Raw genomic sequence first — 22,707 nt, 5'->3', positions numbered from 1 at the left:
GGTGAGGAAAAGGGAAGGAGAAATAAGAAGAATAAAGATATGTCATGTGCGAGAACCTAATAACTGCAATTAATGTTAACACCATATGCCAAAACATGAGCTAAGACCAATAATATCAGCAACAATGAAAAATAGGATAGGAGACCTGGTGGTGGGAGGTGGGGGAGGGAAGGGGAAGGAGATTAAAAAAAGAAACAAACTGTAAAGCTGTAATATGTACATGTGACCATTCCCCAAGAAGATTGTAAACTACATGAACTACAAACATATATAAAAAATTTAAGATTATCTGTTTAAGCAACCTTCCATAAATGGCCTCCAAAAGTAAGAATGGATGATAGAAAGATATAAACCTCAGCAAAATAAAAAGATATACATAGATTAATAGATGTATGTATGTGTATATATATATATATATATATATGAGCCAAATACAAAATTTAGAATTTATAAATACAATGAACACAAATGGAAGGACTCAGTAGCAGAATGGAGATGATGGAGAAAGAACCAGTACACTTGAAAACAGACCAATAGAATTGACCCAAAATGAAAACCAAAGGTAAAATTTGAATTAAAAAGCAGAATCTCAGTTATTTAGAGACAGTCAAAAGGCCTAACATCATGTCCCTGAAGCTCAGGCAAGGAGAAGACTACAAGCTGAAAAAATGTTTGAATAAATTATGACTGAAAACTCCCCAAATATTATGAAATACAAAAATCACAGTTTCAGGAAGCTCAATAACTCCATAAAAGATCAGCCAAAAGAAATCCATGCCCAGAATAACCAAATTACTAAAATCTGAAACAGTGAAAAAAATGAAATTAAACAGAATCACCTTAAGGGACTGATGATATGAATGAGTGGATTTTTCATAAATAGCCGTGAAGATCAGAAGAAAGGGGTGTAGCATTTTAAAGGGCTGAAGAAAAATAGCAGAATTCTATATCCAGCATAAGTATTCTTCAAGAATAAAAGTGAAGACATTCTTAGATTAAGGAAAACAGATAGAACTTGTAGCCAGCAGGTCAACTCTAAAAGGATTGCTAAAGAGATTTCTTCAACAAGAAGGGAAATGATACCCAAAGGAAACTTGGCCAATCAGGAATGAAATAAAAACAACAGATATGGTACATATCTGGGTAAATAGACCAATCTTCTCACTTGGAGTTCTTTAAAATATGTTTGATGATTGAAACAGAAAACTGTAATATTGTCTGATGAGGTTTTCTGAGGATATAAAGCAAAAACTACAACACAGGGTAGAGACTTATGTAGTGGGAAGGTTTCTGTATTCCACTTAACATGATAAAATATTTATCCTAGTTAGACCATGGAAATTTAATTAGGACATAATTACTATATATAGTAATGCCTACAGCACCCACTAAAATAATAGAGAAATAAATTCAGAAACACAGAACAAAATATTCAAATAACCCCCAAAGATGCCAGCAGAGGGGCAAAAGAGCAATCAAATAATAACAGAAATTAAATAATAAAATGGTACACATAAATCCAATTATGTCTATAGTGCTATTTATTATGAATAGCCTAAACACTCTAATTAAGACAGAGGCAGAATGTCTCAGAATATCTTTGATTTCTTTCATCGGTATCATGTAGTTTTGAATTTAAAAGACCTGTATATGTTTTATTAAATGTATACCTAGGTATTCCATTTTTTTGGAGTAATTGTAAATGTTATTGTGTCTTTAAACTATTTCTGCATTTTCATTGTTATTGTATGAAATACAATTGATTTTCGTGAGTTGTTCTTGAAGGAAATGATAAAGATAAGAGATGAAATGAACAAATGATTTATCCTCAGTTTAACCCAGGACTATGAGGTTGGTTCAAATTTCAAAAGTGGCAGGATACTGATGAGAAACGTTAGGGTCCTAGTATATTTCTTATTTTTCCTAAAATCATAATTCCAGGCAGTTTTCTACCCTGCTGAGGCAAGCTAGCTCCTTTGTTTTTTTTTTTACTAACAATTCCCTGCCCAGTGTTTATTATTGCCGAGTCTTACTGCTTATTTACAGGGAAAAAGAAAAGAAAAAGCAGAGAGAGAGAGAGAGAGAGAGAGAGAGAGAGAGAGAGAGAGAGAGAGAGATTCTTCCAAGAAAGAGCTGAGTGTATGGGGAACTGTGAAGTAGTGGATTACCAGAGAGCATAGCGTTTCCACTGCACCCTGTATTTTGACAAGCCATCTGGTATGGTCTGAGGAGAGTTATCTAGGGTGTTGGAAAATGTCTTTGTTGAGGAAAAGAGGAAACATTTGTGGCAGAACACTCTGGCCTCTAGGCTAATGAAATTCTTTTGAACTCTGTTTAGTGTTTGTGACTCAGTATAGGTAACAATATAAAACTATTTCCAAAACCTCATCTTTGAAAAGATGTGTAATAGTTGACCATAGAGTTATTTGGTAAGTGAAAAAAATACTGTTTATATCAAAGGGAAAATATACTTGTTAATCAAGATAATACAGGGGAAAATCTAGACAAATGACTTTAAATGAAAGAACACTCATAATTGTCCTTATGACACATTTCAATGAAATTAAATTACATCTTTTTTACCATTCATTCAAGAAATATTAAAATTAGCCTTCTTTAAAACAAAATAAAAAATTCAAAGACCAATAATAAAATTCATCATAATAATAGATTAATTCTTTTTTAAAAAATTCATCATCTCACTAGGTGTACTAAGATCACTGACATGATTCAGCATTCATGGGTGTTGAAAAAAACTCAGAAAACAGGAAGAGCAGAGGAATTCTAAAAATTGACCAAGGGTATCTACAAACACCCTGTAGTCGGCAGATCTTCTTTAGAAAAACTGCTGTAGCACACTAAATGATTAAAGAATCAATGTTTCCTTCTAATCAAGAATAGGCTCACACTAACATGGCCTTTCTGCCTCAGGCTGTTTTCAGATGCCTCAGATATTGTGAACAAAGACTTGTTTGGATTATGTGTTTCTCAGGTGGACTAAATGAGTGTTAATGATGGATACGTGCAAACACATTGGGCAGTTGCAGCTTGCTTAAGACAGTTCCATCCTCACCCCTCAGAAGAGGCATTGAGTGGACTGCAGTAGGACCCAGTCCATCTGGGCCTGCCTCAGCTATCCCATCGTCGCCTGTGGATGCTATATTGAAGAGCATGCAGTCAAGCACTTTCAAGAAAGCAGTCATCCTGTTGCATTAGAAGTGAACGACATGTATATTTTTTGTTATCTCTGTGAGGATTACGTCCTGAAAGACAATGCAGCTGGAGATATGAAGTTACTACAAAGTACATTAAGTGCAACCAAAAGTCAAAATTATTATACTACTATTAGCACAAGGGTTTTTATGACCTATGGGTACAAGTGATGATTCTTAACTTCTTACATGTTGACGCCCAATCTCTACTTCGGAATGAAGATCAAATGTGTACTGCTCTTTAGCACAAGAGAAGGACGCTCATGGGGAAGATCTTTTGGACTTGGTTTGAATAATCACCCATTGGAAGAAAAAGGCAAGAAGAAAAATTTCAGGAAAAAATAGCAAAAAGAGAAGTGGAGAAAAGAGCAAGAACCATTAGAGTATCAAGAATTGGAAAGGACCCCTCTCAGAGTTTCAGTTTGCAAGGTGCAGCTCTGTCTACCAAGACAGAAACTGCTCCTGTTCAGCTCCCACCACAAACCCCAGCATCACCAGCAAAGGAGAAAATGGTGTCTACCTCAGAAGACGGAGGTTGAAAAAAACCAGTGATGCCTCAGCCAAACTAAGGCCAGTGGTAACTCCTGGTGTAACAGGATTGAAAAATTTGGAAAATACTTGTTATATGAATTATGTTCTTCAAGTGTTGAGTCATTTACTCGTTTTTTGACAGTGTTTTTTTTATTTTTGTATCGGGGATTGAACTCGGGTCCTTGCGCTTGCGCATTGACATTGTTTTTTAAGGCTTGATCTGAACTAGTGGCTACTGGCGATAAGACAAAATCTTACAACCATCTTTCTGTGACAGATACCATGGTATATCAAATGAGTGAATGCTAAGAAAAAGAATCAAGCTTTCTTTGCTCTAGACATCCAAGTACATCATCAGGACTAAGTGGTGGAGCATCGAAAAGTAGAAATATGGAACTTATTCAACCAAGGGAGCCAAGTTCACAATATTTCTCTTTCTGTCAGGAATTGCATACCTTATTCCAGGTTATGTGGTCTGGAAAGTGGGCCCTGGTCTCCCCTCTACTATGCTGCACTCAGTGTGGAGGGTGATTCCTGCCTTTTGTGGTTGTGCCCGACAAGGTGCTCAGGAATTTCTTTGGATAAAATACAAAATGAACTAGAGACAATGGGTACTGTGCCGGCACTTCTCCCCACTTCTGAAAAGTAACTTACCAAGCAAGTTCTGAATGTTGTAGATAATATTTTTCATGGGCAACTTCTTAGTCAGGTTACATGTCTTGCATATGACAACAAATCAAATACCATGGAACCTTTCTGGGACTTGTCCTTGGAATTTGAAGAAAGATACCAGTGCAGTGGGAAAGATGTTACCTCACAGCCATGTTTGGTTACTGAAATGTTGGCCAAATACACAGAAACTGAAGCTTTAGAAGGAAAAATCTATGTATGTGACCCGTGTAACTCAAAGCGTAGAAGGTTCTGCTCAAAACCAGTCACACTCACAGAAGCCCAGAAGCAGGTCCTGATCCGCCGCCTGCCTCAGGTTCTCAGGCTGCACCTCAAGCAGTTCAGGTGGTCGGGACTTAATAACCAAGAAAAAAAATTGGTGTTCACGATGGCTTTGAGGAAATCTTAAACAAGGAGCCTTATTCCTGCAGGGAGACCTTGAAATCGCTCAGACCCGAATGCTTTCTCTAGGACTTGTCTGCCTTAGTGATGCACCATGGGAAAGGTTTGGCTCCGGACTCTACACTGCCTACTGCTATAAATCTCAAGGAGGGACCTGGGTGTATTGCCAAAATTCCAAGCTGAGCATGAGCACCACGGCTGAGGTGTGCAAGGCCCAGGCTTCCATCCTGCTCTACACCCAGAGCGCCCCTGAGAGAGGACGTTCAGATCTCCCAGCCGATTGTCTGCACCCCGGTGACTGCAATGATATCCCTGCTAGAGAAAGCCTTAGCTGGTCCAAGACAGCAGTTTGCTTCTTGAAATTTGTATATAGACCTTTTCAAAGGGCTGAGTTACAATTTTTAGCTTCTTCTTTTTTTAACTTCTGAATCAGTGAGCACTACATTTCTACATTTTGTATTTAACAAAACTTTTTTAAAGAAATGAAACATAAACACATGTTTTTCAAGTGTTTGGTTGTTTTAAACTGTTTGCCCGAGGCTCATGTTACCTCTTACATTGGATCTTAATCGGCTCAGATCATGACTTTGAGCACTGTACTGAAGAAATGTAGGGAGGCATTTCATATACATTTGTTACTTATTTTGAAGCTGCTTTCTATACAAATTGCAAATAGATGGAAAATTGGACAGTTTCTTCACATAGTCTTAACCAAAAATGGAAAAGGACATTTCTCGCAGGCCATTTGTATACGGAAGTCACCTTTGCCCAGTGAAGCGAGCTAAACTAATGCATTGAAAGCAAAATATCAAGGCATCACTTATACTCAGAAGTCACACTTGATGACATTCCCAAGGCTCTATGCATGACAAGGCTCGGGAGAGACTTTAATTTTCTTAATGGAATTTGATTTAAAATTTTCACAATTGGAGGCTGAGGCAGGAGGATTGCTGTGAGTTCAAGGCCAGCCTGGGCTACATAGTGAGTTCAAGGCCAGTCTCAACTACATAGTGAGACTCTGTCTCAAAAAAACAAAACACAAAAATTTAACAACTGTCCTTTATTTGGCATAGTTGAACTATATCTAAATGAAAATGGCTGATTGACAATTTTTTTTTTTTGGAGCCAGGGATCGAATTCGGGACCTTGCACCTTCAAGGTAGGTGGCAGAACCACTGAACTAAATCCCTGGCCATACAAATGTATTTTTAAGTGAACTTTGTAACTATGATATGAAAAGAAAAGGATGGCATGGGACGTAAGTTGAATTTATCAAACCAGTATATAATGTTTTACATAATTTATCTTGGGTATGAGTGCATTCTATTTGTTTGATAACATTATATCTCTTAAAGCTTTGTATAGCTTGAGATTGTTAGTTCAAAGGAATAAAAAAGTCTTGGAGAAAAAACTTCGTAGGCCATAGATGGTAATTGTTTCAGATTGGCAGCTGGTCTACATGTGTTGGCTATCTTAGCTACAAATGTAATAGAAGTAAAATACTACAGATTTGAAAGGAATAAACAAAGCTGTCTCTGTTCATATAAAACGTGATTATTCCCATGAAAAATTTTCAACAATCTACTAAAAAGATTTTAGAACAATGAGTCTGGGAAAGTTGCAGGGTATAGGATTGATATACAAAAATCAATTGTATTTCTATACACTAACAATGATCAATTGGAAATTGAAATTTATAAAGAAGCAATGTCATTTAAAATAGCACCAAAACATAAAATATTTAATATAAATCTAACAAAATAGATGTAAGGTCTGTATGCCGAAAATATATTTTTATTGTAATACTGGTTATAGTAAATATTATTATTATTTTTTGGTACCAGGGATCAAACTCAGGACCTTGCGCTTGTAAGGCAAGTGCTGGAACCACTGAGCTAAATCCCTGGCCCCTGGTTTTAGTAAATATAAAGCACACATTGGAAGAATAACGTGTGGTTCTTTTAAATAACAAAATACTATTCAATGATTTAAAACTACATTGTAGATTATTATTTATCAAAATGTGGTTTTGGTATGTCTAAAACACAAATTTTTAAAGAAAGTGTGTGCTGTTAAATTTTGTTTAAAACTATCTATACACATATATGCATAACAATGAGCTGTGACAGATATATACCAAGGTTTAAACCACAATTACCTCTAACTGTAAGATTACTGGTATATTAATTTTTTAATCTTTGCTCATCTGCTTTTCTTCATTGTTATACTTAAACATGTTTTGTTTATCTCATAAAAGCTGGGGATTTAGCTCAGTGGTTCTGCCACCTGCCTCTCAAGCGCAAGGTCCCGAGTTTGATCCCTGGTACAAAAAAAAGAGAATAACTTGTGTTTATCTCATAAAATAAATAAATACTTTATATATTAAATTTTATCTTTTTGGCTTTCTTATATGGTTCAGAAGGAATGTTACAGAGTGATATACATGATAATATATATATGATCTTTCTAAATTTCTCTTCATCTTTCTTATGTTCATCTAAGCAAGTATCAAGATAAATTTAAGATGAGCTTTATCATGTAATTATTTTGAGATTTGCATGCTTCCATTCTGCATTAATATTTTCAAAATTTTAGAATTTTAATTACATTTACTATTTCCCCCAAATACTTTAGACCAATTATAGTTTGACTTTCACGTACAATTTTGCCTATTTTAAAATTTCTTTTTTTTTCTGCATTTCTATTTCATTTGGTGTGGTAATATGACACATCACTAATTTCAATAGTGCTTTTAATCAAACAATAGTATAAATGATCGTATTCCTATTTGCATTATAAACTATCTCAAAGTATTCATATCAAGTGTATATATTATTCAGATATTACTAGGGAACATAATTTCCATTTTACTTATATTGTCTGCTTTGGAAAAAAATCACTAATTAACATTTTAAAATTATTATGCTAAAATCTTTCTCAGAAGAATTCAGATCCAGACAGCCTTTTGCGTGATACGTTTTCTAAAAGTCATTTTCTTCCTTCCTCTTTAAGGGATTATGGGAATTCTTACACACTGGTCAGTCATTGGATTTGAAATAGAAAACTGACCCAGGGCTCTTGGATATGATGGAATTAAGTGAAAAGTCATAATGCTGGTAACTGAGCTAATCAAGACACATTTGTAGCATTTAGTAGAACAAGCTCCAGAGTCAGACTCCTTGGGTTCCCCATCTTGGCTGATTGATGAGGAAACATTGCAAAACTTATTTAACCTCTCTTGGCCTTCATTTTCTCCTCAGCAAAATAGGGATGATGTCAACACCTAGAGGGATGTTATGAAGATTGAACTCCTATTTGAAGAGCATGTAGAACAGGCATCTACTAAGGATTGAATAAATATTACCTATTATTGTTTGATAAACTGGCATTTTGGATGGGACTTTCTAGGCCCAGTGGAATAAACATTTGATTAGGTGGATCTAATAAATTTAATCATATCTATGTGGCTGGCAGAATATATCAGCATTTACTTGCTTATACTGGATACCATCCAATAGCTGTGCTAAGTGATACTGCATAGCATCATCTGGTTTAATCCTGGAGAAATGTGACCATTAATTCTGCTATGTCGATTTGATTGGATTAAGAAATGCCTAGCAGAGTAGTAAAACATATTCCTGGGTATGTCTGGGTGGGTCATGGAGGCATGAGCTTGGGGTCTATGTCTGGTCCCTCACCTCTTCTTCTTTGGCACTGTTCCCTTATTCTGATTCCCTGCCACCATACACTGGGAGGTTTTGCTCCTCCATGTTCTTCCCTCATGATGTTTCTGCCTTGGAGCCAGCTGATCATAGACTGAAAACATGAGCCAGTTAAACCTTTCCTTCATTGAGTTGTGGGTGTCAGGTACTGTGTACAGCAATGGGAAAGCTCACTAATTCAAGCAATCTTCTTTTTTTCTAGTACTGAGGCTTGAACCCAGGGTCTTCACTCTGAGCTACATCCTCAGCCCATTTTTTATTTTGAGATATGGTCTCAGTAAGTTGATAAGTTTCCCAGGCTGGCCTGGAATTTGCAATCCTTCTACCTCAGCCTCCCAGAATGCTGAGATTAGACATGTGTGCCACCGCACTCCGATCCTTGAATAATCTTACATAAGTATCAGCATTTTCATTTCAGAAGCAGCATAATATAGTGGTTAAGAATTCATGCCTAGAATCAGTCTTCCAGGGTCTGAATCCCTGCTGTACCACTTATTATCTATCAGACCTGGAACAGATCACTTAAATATTCAAAGCTTTAGTTTTCCCAACTGTAAAGAGGGAACACTTTAAGTAAAAGGTCGGCCACAGAGGTTAACTTGAGGATTAAATTAGCTACTGCCTATTAAGGTCTTCATAGTTTCTGAAATGTAAGTCATCAAGAACTCTGAGATATCATTGCTACTAAAACAGGTGATAGCAAGTATCTTGTCCCACATCTCAAGGCTTCCTGGTTGTCCATTTCATGTTCTTTGCATGGCTCTGTGCTGCTTATGTTGGCAATTCAGTTCTCCTTTATGTTCATGAGAAGCCTTATCTTTAAAGTAAGTATGAGGTGGCCCTGCCCCTTCAGTGTAGTGGAATGGATGCAGCCCTCCTCCCCTGGAGCCCACTGGAAAACTGAAGCCCACTGGAAAAGTGAAAAAAAAATCTCTGCAATAAAGGCACACCAGACCACCGTAGTTGGTAACTTGGAGGGATCACCACCTCCCATCAGAATCTAGACTATCTTCAGGGGAAGGGCAGCTGGAATCTGCAGAAGAACCTTACAGAGTTCCACCCTGCAGGAGATGAAGATCAGAGATCTCAACTTGGGCCTTGCAGCCAGAAATCAGCCTGAATCTCAAGGGACTGCTGCTTGTTTGCTGAGACTAATTGACTTAGATCTGCACACTCCTGCCCATGCTGTATATTGTGACAGCAGAGACATACCCTGAAGGAGGCCCTTTATTTTTATTTTTTATTTTCAAAGTAATTTTTCTCTTATTTTTAATATTTTTTCTAAATTTATCTATTTTTTCTTTTCTCTTTTCAAAATTTTTCCCTTTTATTCTTTTCTTTTTTCTTTTCTTTACCTTTCTCTCTTGCTCTCTCCCTCCCACCTTGTTCTTCATTTCTCTCCCTTTTTATTCCTGTTCCTGTCCAAAGTTGAATATTTTTTTTTTAATTTTTCTTTTCTTCTCTTTTTCCTTCTCTCAATTGTCATTAATTTTAAAGGAAAGTGAATACAGTTTCTAGCCTCCCTATTGCTGTTAGGTTGTTCTGTTCTTGTGCTTGTTTTGTTCTGTCTTCTCCTCTTCTCTTCAACAGCTTCCTAGTGTTTGTGTGATCTTCCTGTGCCCTCTGGCCTCACTTCTAACCTTACCCTATCCTACCTATCTATCCCTCCCTCCCAACTCCTTCTAAGTCCCCAACCCAAATGTTAAAGTAGCTATATTGAAGAGTTTATTCACTATAGACATATTTTGGGCTGGTCCTCGATTTTGATTTAATTCACATGTTTAAAAGTGATAGATAAATAACTACCATAAATTGTCATTTTCTAAACTGTGCTTGATGCTGTTGTTGTAGCTGATTATATCACTTGGGATAAGGTGTTGTGATTGATTTAATCAGTTGTCCTTCCTGGTGTACTGAAAATCAGATTACCTAAGAATCACTAGAGGCTCAAAACCTAAAGACCAGCTATTTCTGGAATATACCTCTGAGAAACAATCATTCCATAAAGGTTCTAAATACAAGCAACAAAGATACTTACAATAAGCAATATTGAAGTATCAACCCAGGAATGGAACCAAAAACAGTACCAACAACAAAAATAGAAATGAGAAGACATCAAAGCAAGGCACAAAATCAGGCTACCAGCTCACGAAAGGCAAATTATGGGGGAAATGAGGTGGAAAATTCTGATAATCAGTCACCTGGAGATCCTGCACTGATGGCACAGGAAATAACAAAACAGATGCATGAACCTCTAGAAAAATTCAAAACAGAAATAATTTCTCAGATAACCACAGAGATGGTGAACAGAATGAAAGACATGACTAGGGACTCTAGAACAGAAACATATTAAAAAAAAATAGATGAGCTCAGGACCATGATGGAAACCATGAATGCCCAACATAGGTAAGAAATGGAAACCATGAACACCCAACATAGGAAAGAAATGGAATCCATGAAACAGATTCAAACAGATATCCAGGAGATTAAAAACTCTATTGAAAGCATTTGCAGCAGAATGAGAGAATGTGAAGATAGAATATCAGATATAGAAGACAGAATTGTGGTCAGTAACCATGAAAAGAGAGATCTCTTAAAAATAGTAAAGGACCATGAGAAACTGATCCAGAAGCTCCTAGATGATGCAAAGAATAATAATGTAAGACTGATAGGAATCCATGAAAAATCAGGAGAAAGTACAAATGACGTAAAAAAACTGTTCACAGATTTAATTACAGAAAACTTGAGGCATATAGGACTCCAAATAGCCATGATCAAAAAAAAAAACTACACCTAGACATATAATAATCAAGATCCCAGAAACCCAAGAGAAGAACAAAATACTACAAGCAGTTAGAGAAAAGAAACAAATCACATACAAAGGGAAGCCCATCAGAATCACAGTAGACTTTTCAACACAAACCCACAAGACCAGGAGAGCCTAGAGTGAGGTATTTCAAGCCCTAAAAGAAAACAACCTCCAACCAAGAATGATGTATCCTGAAAAACTATCTTTCAAAACTCATTGGAAAATAAGATACTTCCATGACAAAGAAAACCTGAGAAATTTCATGAATTTCAAATCAGCACTCCAAACAATTCTAAATAATAATAATATCCTGGAAAAACGCAATGAAGGTCACAAATCCATAATGCCCAACAGGGCAAATCCACCAGACAAGGCAAGAAATTAAAGGGAGAGTGGGGAAAATAAAAAATAAATGAGCCAACAACAAGAAAATAACATGACAAAGATAAGCCAATACATATCAGTTATAACCATAAATGTTAATGGCCTCAACTCATCAATCAAAAGAAATACACTGGCAGAATGGATTAAGAAGCAAAATCCAACAATATGCTGTATACAAGAAACCCACATTGTTCACAAAGAAATTCATAGACTGAAAGTAAAAAGATGGAAAACAGTTCTCCATGTGACAGGAGGCTGGAAAAAAAGCAGGGGTAGCTGTCTTATTTGCAGACAAAGTAGATTTCAATCCAAAACTAATTAAGAGAAACAAAGAAGGCCACTAAATCCTTAAAGAGGGAACAATCCAAGAGGAAGAGATGACAATCATAAATATATATTCACCAAATATTAATGCCCCCAACTATACAAAACAAATATTAATGGACATTAAAAACCAAATAAGCACTAATACAATTGTCGCGGGGGACCTCAATACTCCATTATCACAAATAGACAGATCAAATAGACAAAAAGTCAACAATAAAATAACAGCACTGAACCAAGCTTTTGAAGAAATGGATTTAATAGATGTCTACAGAGTGTTCTACCCCACAAAATCAGGATATACATTCTTTTTGGCTGCACACAGGTGATTCTGCAAAATAGACCACATCTAGCTTATAGAACATGTTTAAATAAATGCAAAGGTATTGAAGTTATCCTATGTATATTATCAGACCATAGTGGATTTAAACTGGAGATCAATAGCATAAAAAAACCACAAGAACTGCACAAACACATGGAAATTGAATAACACTCTCCTGAACAACCAATAGATGACAGAGAAAATTAAAGAAGAAATTAGAAAGTTTATACAAATAAATGATAATGCCAATACAACATACAGGAATCTATGGGACACAATAAAAGCAGCTCTACGAGGGAAATCCATAGCAGTGAGTGCCCACACTTGGAAAACAGAGTGAGCTCAAATAAACAACCTAATGTTGAATCTTAAGCTCCTAGAAAAGAAGAGCAAGAAAAACCCAAAACCCATACAAGGAAAGAAATTATAAAGATCAGAGCAGAAATCAATGCATGGAGACTACAAGAACCATACAAAAAAATCAATGAATCAAAGAGTTGGTTTTTTTAAAGAATAAATAAAATCAATAAACCCTTAGCTAACCTTATCAAAAAAAGGAAAGAAAAGGCTCAAATTCATGCAATTAGGAACTAAAAAGGTGAAGTCACAACACTTGCAGCAGAAGACCGGAGGATCATCAATACCTACTTTGAGAACCTGTATTCTAATAAAATGGAAAACACAGAAGAAATGGACAGATTTCTAGATACATATGAATTACCAAAGTTGAATTGAGAAGATATAAAAATTCTAAATGCCCCAATTACAATCAGTGTAATTGAAAACATAATTAAAAATTTACCAACAAAGAAAAGTCCAGGTCCTTATAGCTGCACTGTTGAATTCTGCAATACATTTAGAGAAGAACTATTGCCACTACTCTTTAAACTTTTCAATGAAATTGAAAGGGAAGCAATACTTCCAAAATCATTCCTGGAAGCAAGTGTTACTTTGATTCCAAAACCAGGGAAACACCCAACCAAAAAAGAGAACTATAGGCCAATCTCCCTAATGAACATAGACACAAAAATCCTCAGTAAGATACTGGCAAACAGAATACAGAGGGTCATCAAGAAGATTTATACCAGGGATGCAAGGATGGTTCAACATATGTAAATCAATAAATGTAATGCACATATTAACAGAGTCAAGGACAAAAAACATATGATCATCTCAATAAATGCAGAAAAAGCATTTGACAAAAGTCAACACCCCTTCATGATAAAAACCCTGAAGAAAATTGGAACAGATTATCTTTATCTCAAATTGATAAGGCTATTTATGAAAAACCAACAGCCAATATCATACTAAATGGTCAAAAACTGAAAACCTTCACACTAAAATCAGGAACAAGACAAGGATGTCCACTATCACCACTTCTGTTCAAGTTCTGGAAACATTAGCCACAGCTATTAGACAAGAGAAAGAAATAAAAGGAATAAAGATAGGAAAGGAAGAAGTTAAAGTGTCATTATTTGCTGAGGATATGATACTCTATATAGAAGACCCAAAAATTCTGCAAAAAGACTTCTAGACTTAATCAACAGATTCAGAAGAGTAGCTGGATACAAGATCAACACTCAAAAACCAATACCCTGGGCACGGGATTTAGCTCAGTGGTTCCACTGCCTGCCTTGCAGGTGCAAGGTCCTGAGTTCGATCTGAGGCACACACACAAAAAAAATCAATAGCCTTCTTGTACACAAATAACAGACTCACTGAGAGAGTAATTAGGGAAGCAATTTCTCTTACAATAGCATCCAAAAAAATGAAATATCTAGGAATCAGTCTAACGAAGGGGACAAAAGACCTCTACACCGAAAACTACAGCACTTTGAAAAAAAAGAGATCAAACAGGATAAAAGAAAATAGAAAGATATCCCTTGCTCCAGGGTAGGAAGAACCAATATAGTGAAAATGGCCATACTTCCAAAACTGCTATACAGATTCAATGCAATCCCGATTGAAATCCCAACAGCATGTTTCACAGAACTCAAGAAAACAATCCAAAAACTCATTTGGAACCAGAAGAGACCTAGAATAGCAAAAGCAATTCTAGGCAACAGAGACATTACAGGGGATATCACAAACATCAGCTTGAAACTATACTACAAAGCCACTGTGATTAAGATAGCATGGTACTTGCAAAGAAACAGACCTGAGGACCAGTAAAATAGATTAGAAGATACAGAACCAACTCCAGACGTACTCGGCTACCTCATCTTTGACAAAGGAGCCAACCATCCTCACTAGAGGAAAGATAGCATCTTTAATAAATGGTGTTGGAAAAACTGGATTTCAACTTGCCAAAGGTTAAAACTAGACCTCTGTTACCATGCACCAAACTAAAATTGAAGTGGATTAAAGATCTAAATATTAAAACAGAAACACTAAACTTGTTGAAATTTAAGTTAGGTACTACTCTCAAAGACATTGGCATAGGAAAAGATTTTATGAACAAATCCTCAGTAGCATGGGAACTAGCACAAAGAATGATGAATTGGGATCTCATCTTATTAAAAAGCTTCTGTACAGAAAGAAACAACCAATAGAGGTAAGAGACAACCTACAATGTGGGAAAAAATTTTTACCAGTTCTTCCTCAGACAAAAGTCTACCATCTAGAATATATAAAGAACTAAAAAAAAATCAGACCCCCCCAAATATAAAGACCTGATTCAAAAATGGGCATCTGAAATGAACAGATATTTCTAAGGCAAATAAGTAAAAGCAGCAAATAAATATATGAAAAAAAAAAAGTTCAACATCTCTGGTCATTCAAGAGTTGCAGATAAAAACAACATTAAGATTCCATCTCACCCCAGAAAGAATGGCAGCTACCAAGAAATCAACCAATAATAAATGTTGGTGGGGCTGTGGGGAGAAAGGAACACTTCTCCATTGTAGGTGGGAGTGCAGACTGGTGCAACCACTGTGGAAATCAGTACGGAGATGCCTCACAAAAACTAGGATGAGAGGTCCCATTTGACCCAGTATCCCTCTGCTGGATATCTTTCCATAATAATTAAAAGAATCATACCACAGCAATATATGCGCACCCATGTTTAAAGCGGCACAGTTTGTAATAGCTAAAACTTGGAAACAGCCCAAATGCCCATCACCTGGAGACTGGATAAATAAGATGTGGTTTTTCTATAAAATGGAGTACTACTCAGCCAGAAAGAATGAGAAACTAGAGACATATATATCTAAATGGATGCACATTGAGGCCATACTGTTAAGTGAAATAAATAGGACACACATGTGTAAATACTGAATAGTTTCCCTGGTATGAAAAACTAAAAGTGTAAATAAGGTTCAAATGGTATAATTAATAATGTGAAATAGGAAGAAAAGTTCTAAAAAAGTAGGGCAAGTGGGAGGGGCAGGGGAAAGGAAAAAAGAGAAAGGAAAAAATATGAGAAAAGAAAAAAATGGAAACAAAGTATAAATAGGGAAGGGTGGAGTGGGTGAAGGGAGAGCTGGGGAATGGGGAAAAAATAAGAACCAAGATACATCGTGTAAAGTTACAAGGTCCCAATTATGAATGTAACTGTATTGTATACCTATAATGTACCAATAAACTTAATGGAAAAAAGAATTGTTAAGCATAAAATGAAGATTTTTATAGTCAGCATAATAGCAAAAATAAAATAAAATAAGTATGATCTCTAGCTGTATTGTAAGGCTTTCTTGCTATTCTAAAGGAAAATGTTCATCTCAGATGCCCATTTTTAAAGTAGGTCTTTAAATTTGGGTAGGTTGATTTTTTTGAATTTATTATATGTTCTAGATAGTAGTCCTTTGTCTGAGGAACTGCTGGCTAAAACTTTTTCTTTCCCAACCCACTCTGTGGGTTGTCTTTTCAGTCTGTTGGTGATTTATTTTCCTGTGCAAAAGCTTTTTAAACAAGATGAGGCTTCAGTTGTTGATTCTTTTTAGTATTTCTTGTGCAATCTGGGTTTTGTTAATTAAGTCTTTGTCTATTCCTATGCCCTCAAGAGTTCTACCTATTCTTTCTTCCAGCAGATTTAGTGTTTCTGTTTTGATATTTAGATCTTTGATACATTTTGATTTTAGTTCATTACATGGTAAGAGACATGAGTCTGGTTTTAGTCTTCAACATGTAGAAAGCCAGTTTTTCCAGCACTATTTATTAAAGAGGCTCTCTTTCCTCCATTGAATATATTTGGCCCCTTTGTCAAAGATGAGGTGGCTGAGTGTGTTTGAGGTTCTTTCTGCATCTTCTAGTCTGTTGCATTGATCTTCTGGTCTGTTTTTTTGCCAGTACCATGCTGTTTTATCACAAAATCTCTGTACTATAATTTCAAGTCAAGGATTGTGATGATCCCTATCTTGCCTTTGTTGCCCAGAACTGTTTTTGCTATGCTAGGATATTATGATTCCAAATGAATTTTAGCAATGATTTCTCTAGTTCTGTAAGATATGTTAATGATATTTTGATTAGGATTGCATTAAATCTGTATAACAATTTTGGGAGTATGGCCATTTTCACTATGTTGATTCTCTTATCCATGAGCAAGGGATATATTTCCATTTTCTGATATCCTCTTGAATTTCCTCTTTTCAGAGCACTGTAATTTTCAACGTAAGGAACTTCTACTTCCTTTGTGAGATTGAAACCTAAGTATTTCTCTTTTTTTCATGCTATTTTGAAGGTATTGGTTCACTAATCTCTCTCTCAGTGAGTTTGTTATTGTGTACAGTAGAAACAGCAAGTAAACACATGAAAAATGTTCAACATCACTGGTATTCCAGAGATGCAAATTAAAACAACACTGAGATTCCATCTCACTCCAGAATGGTTATTATCAAGAAATAAACCAACAACAAATGCTGGTGGGGCTGTGGGGGAAAAGGAACCCTTCTCCATTGTTGGTGAGAGTGTAGACTTTTGCTACCACTGTGGAAATCAGTGTTGAGATTCCTCAAAAAACTAGAATTAGAGGTTCCATTTGACCCAGCTATTCCCCTTCTGGATATCTTCCCAAAAGAATTAAAAGCATCATACCACGGTAATATATGCACACCCATGTTTATAGTGGCACAGTATGTAATAGCTAAATCTTGGAAACAACCCAAATACCCATCAACTGATGAGTGGATAAAAAAGATGTGTTTTAAAAAATATAATAGAGTACTACTCAGCCATAAAGAAGAACAAATTTAAGACACTTCTAGGTAAATGGATGCACGTTGAGAACATACTCATAAATGAAATAAGTCGAACATACATGTGTAAATATCACATTGTCTCTCTGGTGTGAGAAATTGAAAGTGTAAAGAAGGACCAAATAGAATAATAGATATTGTGAAATAGGAATAAATTGTTCAAAATTATACTGAGTCTGTGATACTTTGTTGATAATTAAAATGTTTTATGCAAAAAAGAAAATGAGCTGATAGATTAGCAAATGAAAATATATTCTTTTAAGATCATGATACACAGTATATTTACCAATGTTATTCTGTAATAATTTTTGTTATGATAAATTATTTTTTATACAATGGCTTTTATATTTTCTTTATTAATATCTACTTATATTACATTAAAATAAAAAAAAATTTAAATACAATGTTTCCTGGGTGGATTTAAATAGTCTAAATTTAAAGTTGAGCAAAGCACAGAAATGCATTCTGTCTGAGTAACACATTACATGTCAGCACAGACATAAGTTGGATAGGTAGATACCAGGAATGATAGCTCTGTCAGTACAAGTATTGGTTGATATCTGAATTGTCTCTTTCTAATGGTTATGAGTACAGAACATACACGGTCCAAGGTTCTGGCAAATCCTACTGAGAAGTACAGTACATGGGAATGTGACTCTCTGTCCAAGTCAAAGATGCCATGAACTTGGTTCTTGGCCTTCATTTCTGGAAGGTGGTATTTAAAGGAGTAACAGCAACCATCAAAATCCACATTCATGAAGAAATCTTTCTATGTAGGCATGTAAGAATCTTCAGGCAATTATCTCCTTTAGACATCCTTAAATACTTTTGGTAAAATATAGCATCTAATTTTCACAGTAAACTTATTTTTGTTTCCTTTGTTGAACAGAGGGGTCATTTGAATCTTTAGATTTCACAGTTTCAACTGGAAAATGGTACCAAACTGTATTAATTACATTCTTGTTGCTGAGATGCAATATCCAATACCCATAACTCTAAGAATGAAAGGTTTATTTTGGCTCACAGTTTGTAGAGGTCCATGGTTCACTGGTCCCAATGAAAGAACTCAGGACACGGTGGTGGGAAGCAGAGAGCAATATAGGGAGAAGGGAGGAAGACAGACCCTTCCAGGCCACACCGCCAGTGATCACCTCCTCAGATCAGGCTTCACCTCCCAACATCACATTTAGCTATAAACCCATCAGTGGACTAACCCACTAAGGAATATCATGCCCCCATGATCTAATCACCTCCTCAATGAGCATATGAGGCTTTGGGGTGACTTCTAGATATAAACCATAATAGAAACTAACTTTACTTTTTGTTACATTTGAATAATGTGATTAAAAGATCATTTCTGCGGGCCGGGGAGTTAGCTCAGTGATTCCGCTGCCTGCTTCACAGGCACAAGGTCCCACGTTTAATCCCCAGTACCACAAAAATAAAATAAAATAAAATAAAAAGATCTTTTCTGAAAATTTCAAAGACTAAAATTAAGAAGCCCAAAAGTCATAAGAGACATCTTAGCAAGAGTAGTGAATTGGGTGAAACATCCCAGGAAACAACATAAGAGAAGGTAGTGAAGCATAATCTATCTTTAGCTTATCCTGAACTTTTCCAAATTAACGCTATATTTTAACTACCCTCTGAGGAGGCTATATAAAACTTTCAACACTAAATGAGGATGTGCTATATTTAGTCTATATTTGTGTTTGGGGAAGGTTCTTTGAAGCAAATTGTACATCAAGAATATAGCTTCAAATAAGTAATACTAACTACTGTAAAACAAAAATCACATTATATTGTTGATCTGAGATCTGTTGTGTCATAAAACCTCCTTGCCAACATTTTGGTTCCTATAAATATCAAGCCAAAGGGACTTCTAGTAAAGATGCACTGAGATAAAAGTAAAATGATAAAAAATCTTCTTGCTCCAAACACACAAAAAAGTTAGATAAAACATGACAATGTCCTTTTTCAGTGTATGGTTATGGTTAAAAATAAGAGGAAACTCCCTTGTACCAAAACCCAAGAAAGTTCTCAAAGTCAGAAGGGAAAATGGTCGTTGAAATTGAGCTGCCCATGGACATATAGGAGATAGATCTGGCAGTTTGGATTTTAATATCTACTCAGGAATAGTAAATAAGGACTCAGGCCATGTGTAAAGCTATTCCTGAGCTGCTTTCACCAAGCCATATGTCATAAAACTATGGCTTTTATGTGAAACGAGTAATACAAAAGCTCTGCCTACCAGCCAAAAGAAGCAGCAAAGTAGCTTAGCATCTTCTTGGTGCAGTAGTTAACAACAAAAAAGTCACTACAAGAATGAGTCCCCAATTCTGTCTCACTCAAGGTTGTAAGACCCCAATGTGCAATACTTACATGTTTCAGGAACATGCAATGATTAAATAAATGTAAGAATAAATTTGAAGTAAGTGAACTTTGAAGGGTTGCCAAAAAGACAGCCAAATTGACTTTTGGGTTACATCTACAACCAAAGGATCTGGGATGCCTACTGAAAATAATTCCCCTTAAGGACTGACCAATGTTCAAGAATTGCAAGACAATAAAAAACTACGAGTGAGAATTTGGATTCCACAGAACTAGAAATAGTTCACCATTTAAAATGTATTTAACATCTCTTTGAAATTATTTTTGGACACAATAAAGAAAAGAATAGAAACAATATAGTAAGAATCAGTGGAGTTGGAGAATATCTAATAAGAGCTTCAAAAATTGAAAAATGTGATTCTTAAAATTAAAAAACTCAATGTGTTTGTTAAACAACTCGTTAAAGTTAGCCTAAAGAGACTTAAATGAACTGGAAGATAAGTTTGAGGACATTATAAAAAATGCAACACGAAGAGATAAAGAGATAGAAAATATGAAAAACAAGCCAAGAAACATGTAGGATAAAATGAGAAGCATCAACATATGACAATCAGAGTTTTAGAATCTTACAATACAGAAACTTTCTGCAAAGCAATAATTGTCAACAATTTTTCAAAATTAAAAGTCTAATCTCTCAAAATTCAAGTAGGAAGCAGTGTCCTGAGTCCCTAGCAAGTTGTAACAAAAATCACAGATAGACACACTATGGTGAAGTTGCAAAACAATTTACAGCTATAGATAGAGAGAAAACATATTAACTAAAATAAAAAGAAAGTCATGTTGACTATAGATATTATATCACCAATGAGAGATATAAAAAGTGGAATAATACATTCATAGTTCTAAGGGAAAACTACAATCCAATAAGCTACTTACAGCTAAGCTGTCATCCTAGAGGGAGTATAAAATGAAAATTTTTATAGATATATAAGTCTCGAGTTTATTACTCACAGGCTAACCAAAGTACTAAATGATATGTTACCAGAAGAAGAAAATAAGAAGTACAGGAAAAACGTTAGATGCAAAAAACACTCTAAATAAAGTGCTAAACACTCTGATAAGTCTAAATATTATTTCCACTACTAACATATAATACATACACAGCACTTACTATAAGCCAAATACTCTTATAAGAAGTTTACAACAAACTTGTGAATACTTACCCATATAATCCTATGTTATAAATGAGAAAATTTAAAAGTCACCACTAAAAGACTAGAAATAAAATATATAACAAACCAAGATAGGGAAAAGGGAATAAAGAATTCTTTATTATCCAATAGGCAGGGAAAGAGAGAAAAATAGTAAAGAATAAACATTGTAAAAAAGAAAACACAAACTAAAAAAAATACTCAAATGATAAATGCTGACACACCTATTAAAAGAAAAAGCCTCATAATGTATTACAAAACAGCCAGCCATAGGATGTTTATGAGATACATCTAAAAAACAAAGATATTGAAAATAAGGGGATTGAAAAAGGTATTCTAGCTAAATCCTAACCAGAACAGAGCTGAATTTATGATATTAATATCAGGCAAAATATAAGGTGAAAAACATTGATAACTAAACATACTGAAAAATATAAAAAGAAAAATTCACCAAGAAGTATTACTATGTATACAAATATAGACATTATATAATATATATTGATATATGATGATATACCTGTAGGCATCCCCCCATCTCTTTCTATATATATAGATAGAGATACGTATATATAATCTGAATGACAAAACTGATAAGTCTACAATTAGAGTGGAGGATTTTCAACATATCTTGCTAAAAATACTGATGCTGTAAGCAAACCAAGGTTACTAAACCTGGGGATAATATGAAGTAAAATGCTTAACAAGTATTCACTGATAAACTCACATAGAACTCTGAACTCAGTACAGAATTCAAATTCTTAACAGGTACAGATGTAGTATGCCACAAAGTGGTTTAGTAAGTTCTAAGAAATTAAAAGCCATATAGATTTTTTCTTTAGCTGCATTTACTATGACTAGAAATCAATAATAAAAATATGGATTACAAAAATACACTTAAAATGGGGACTGGATTAAAGAAGAGATCGTAATGAATATAATTAAATATTTGCAATAAACCCCCAGCGGCAGGGCTGCATACTGCAGTTTGTGGGATGTAGTTAAAGAGAACAATCTAGGGGAGATTTTATAGTTTTAAGTACATGTATTAGCAAACATAAAAGATTGAAATTTAATAATACAAAACTTCAAGGCAGAAAAGGACCAATAAACACATTTAAAGCAGAAAGAATGGAAGGATAACAATAAAAATAAAAATGAAATATTAACAAAAACAATAGAAATGATCAGCAACATCAGAAGTTGCTTCTCTGAAAAAACAATGCTGCAAATGAAAAAGAAGACACTACTACATATATTATAGAAATGCAAAAATAATAAAATAATACTATGAACAGTGTATCCCAATAAGTTTGAAAAATATAGATGAAATTAATAATTTCCTAAATTTTACTGAAATAGATTCAAGAAAAATATACTGACCTAAAAGCAATAGAGGAGCTAATGGCATAGCTCAATAGTAAAGTGCTGTCTAGCACGTACAAGGCTCTGTGTTTGATTCCCAGCACCACCAAAAAATAATAAAAACAAATACATACATGAAATGAAAACAACAGATAAATTTGACTAGAAGTAAAAAAAAAAGAAATAAAGAAAAGGAAAGCAAATCAATACAAGCAGTAGATCAAGGAATTTTCCAG

The 22,707-nt window shown here is 35.0% G+C and overlaps 2 pseudogenes; both read left to right on the top strand.

Annotated features, from left to right (window-relative positions):
* The first annotated feature begins 3,014 nt into the window (after nucleotides 1–3,014).
* Nucleotides 3,015–3,751, top strand: LOC101711617 (ubiquitin carboxyl-terminal hydrolase 44 pseudogene; annotated as a pseudogene).
* A 93-nt stretch (nucleotides 3,752–3,844) lies between these two features.
* LOC147821100 (ubiquitin carboxyl-terminal hydrolase 44 pseudogene) lies at nucleotides 3,845–4,821 on the top strand (annotated as a pseudogene).
* The last annotated feature ends 17,886 nt before the right edge of the window (nucleotides 4,822–22,707 follow it).

Source organism: Heterocephalus glaber, unplaced genomic scaffold (genome assembly GCF_053883595.1).
Source record: "Heterocephalus glaber isolate CG9 unplaced genomic scaffold, H.glaber_assembly_v1.0 deba00001764, whole genome shotgun sequence".
Lineage (NCBI taxonomy): Eukaryota > Metazoa > Chordata > Mammalia > Rodentia > Bathyergidae > Heterocephalus > Heterocephalus glaber.
The sequence above is the reverse complement of the archived record's forward strand: the minus strand, read 5'-3'. Positions and strand labels throughout refer to the sequence as shown.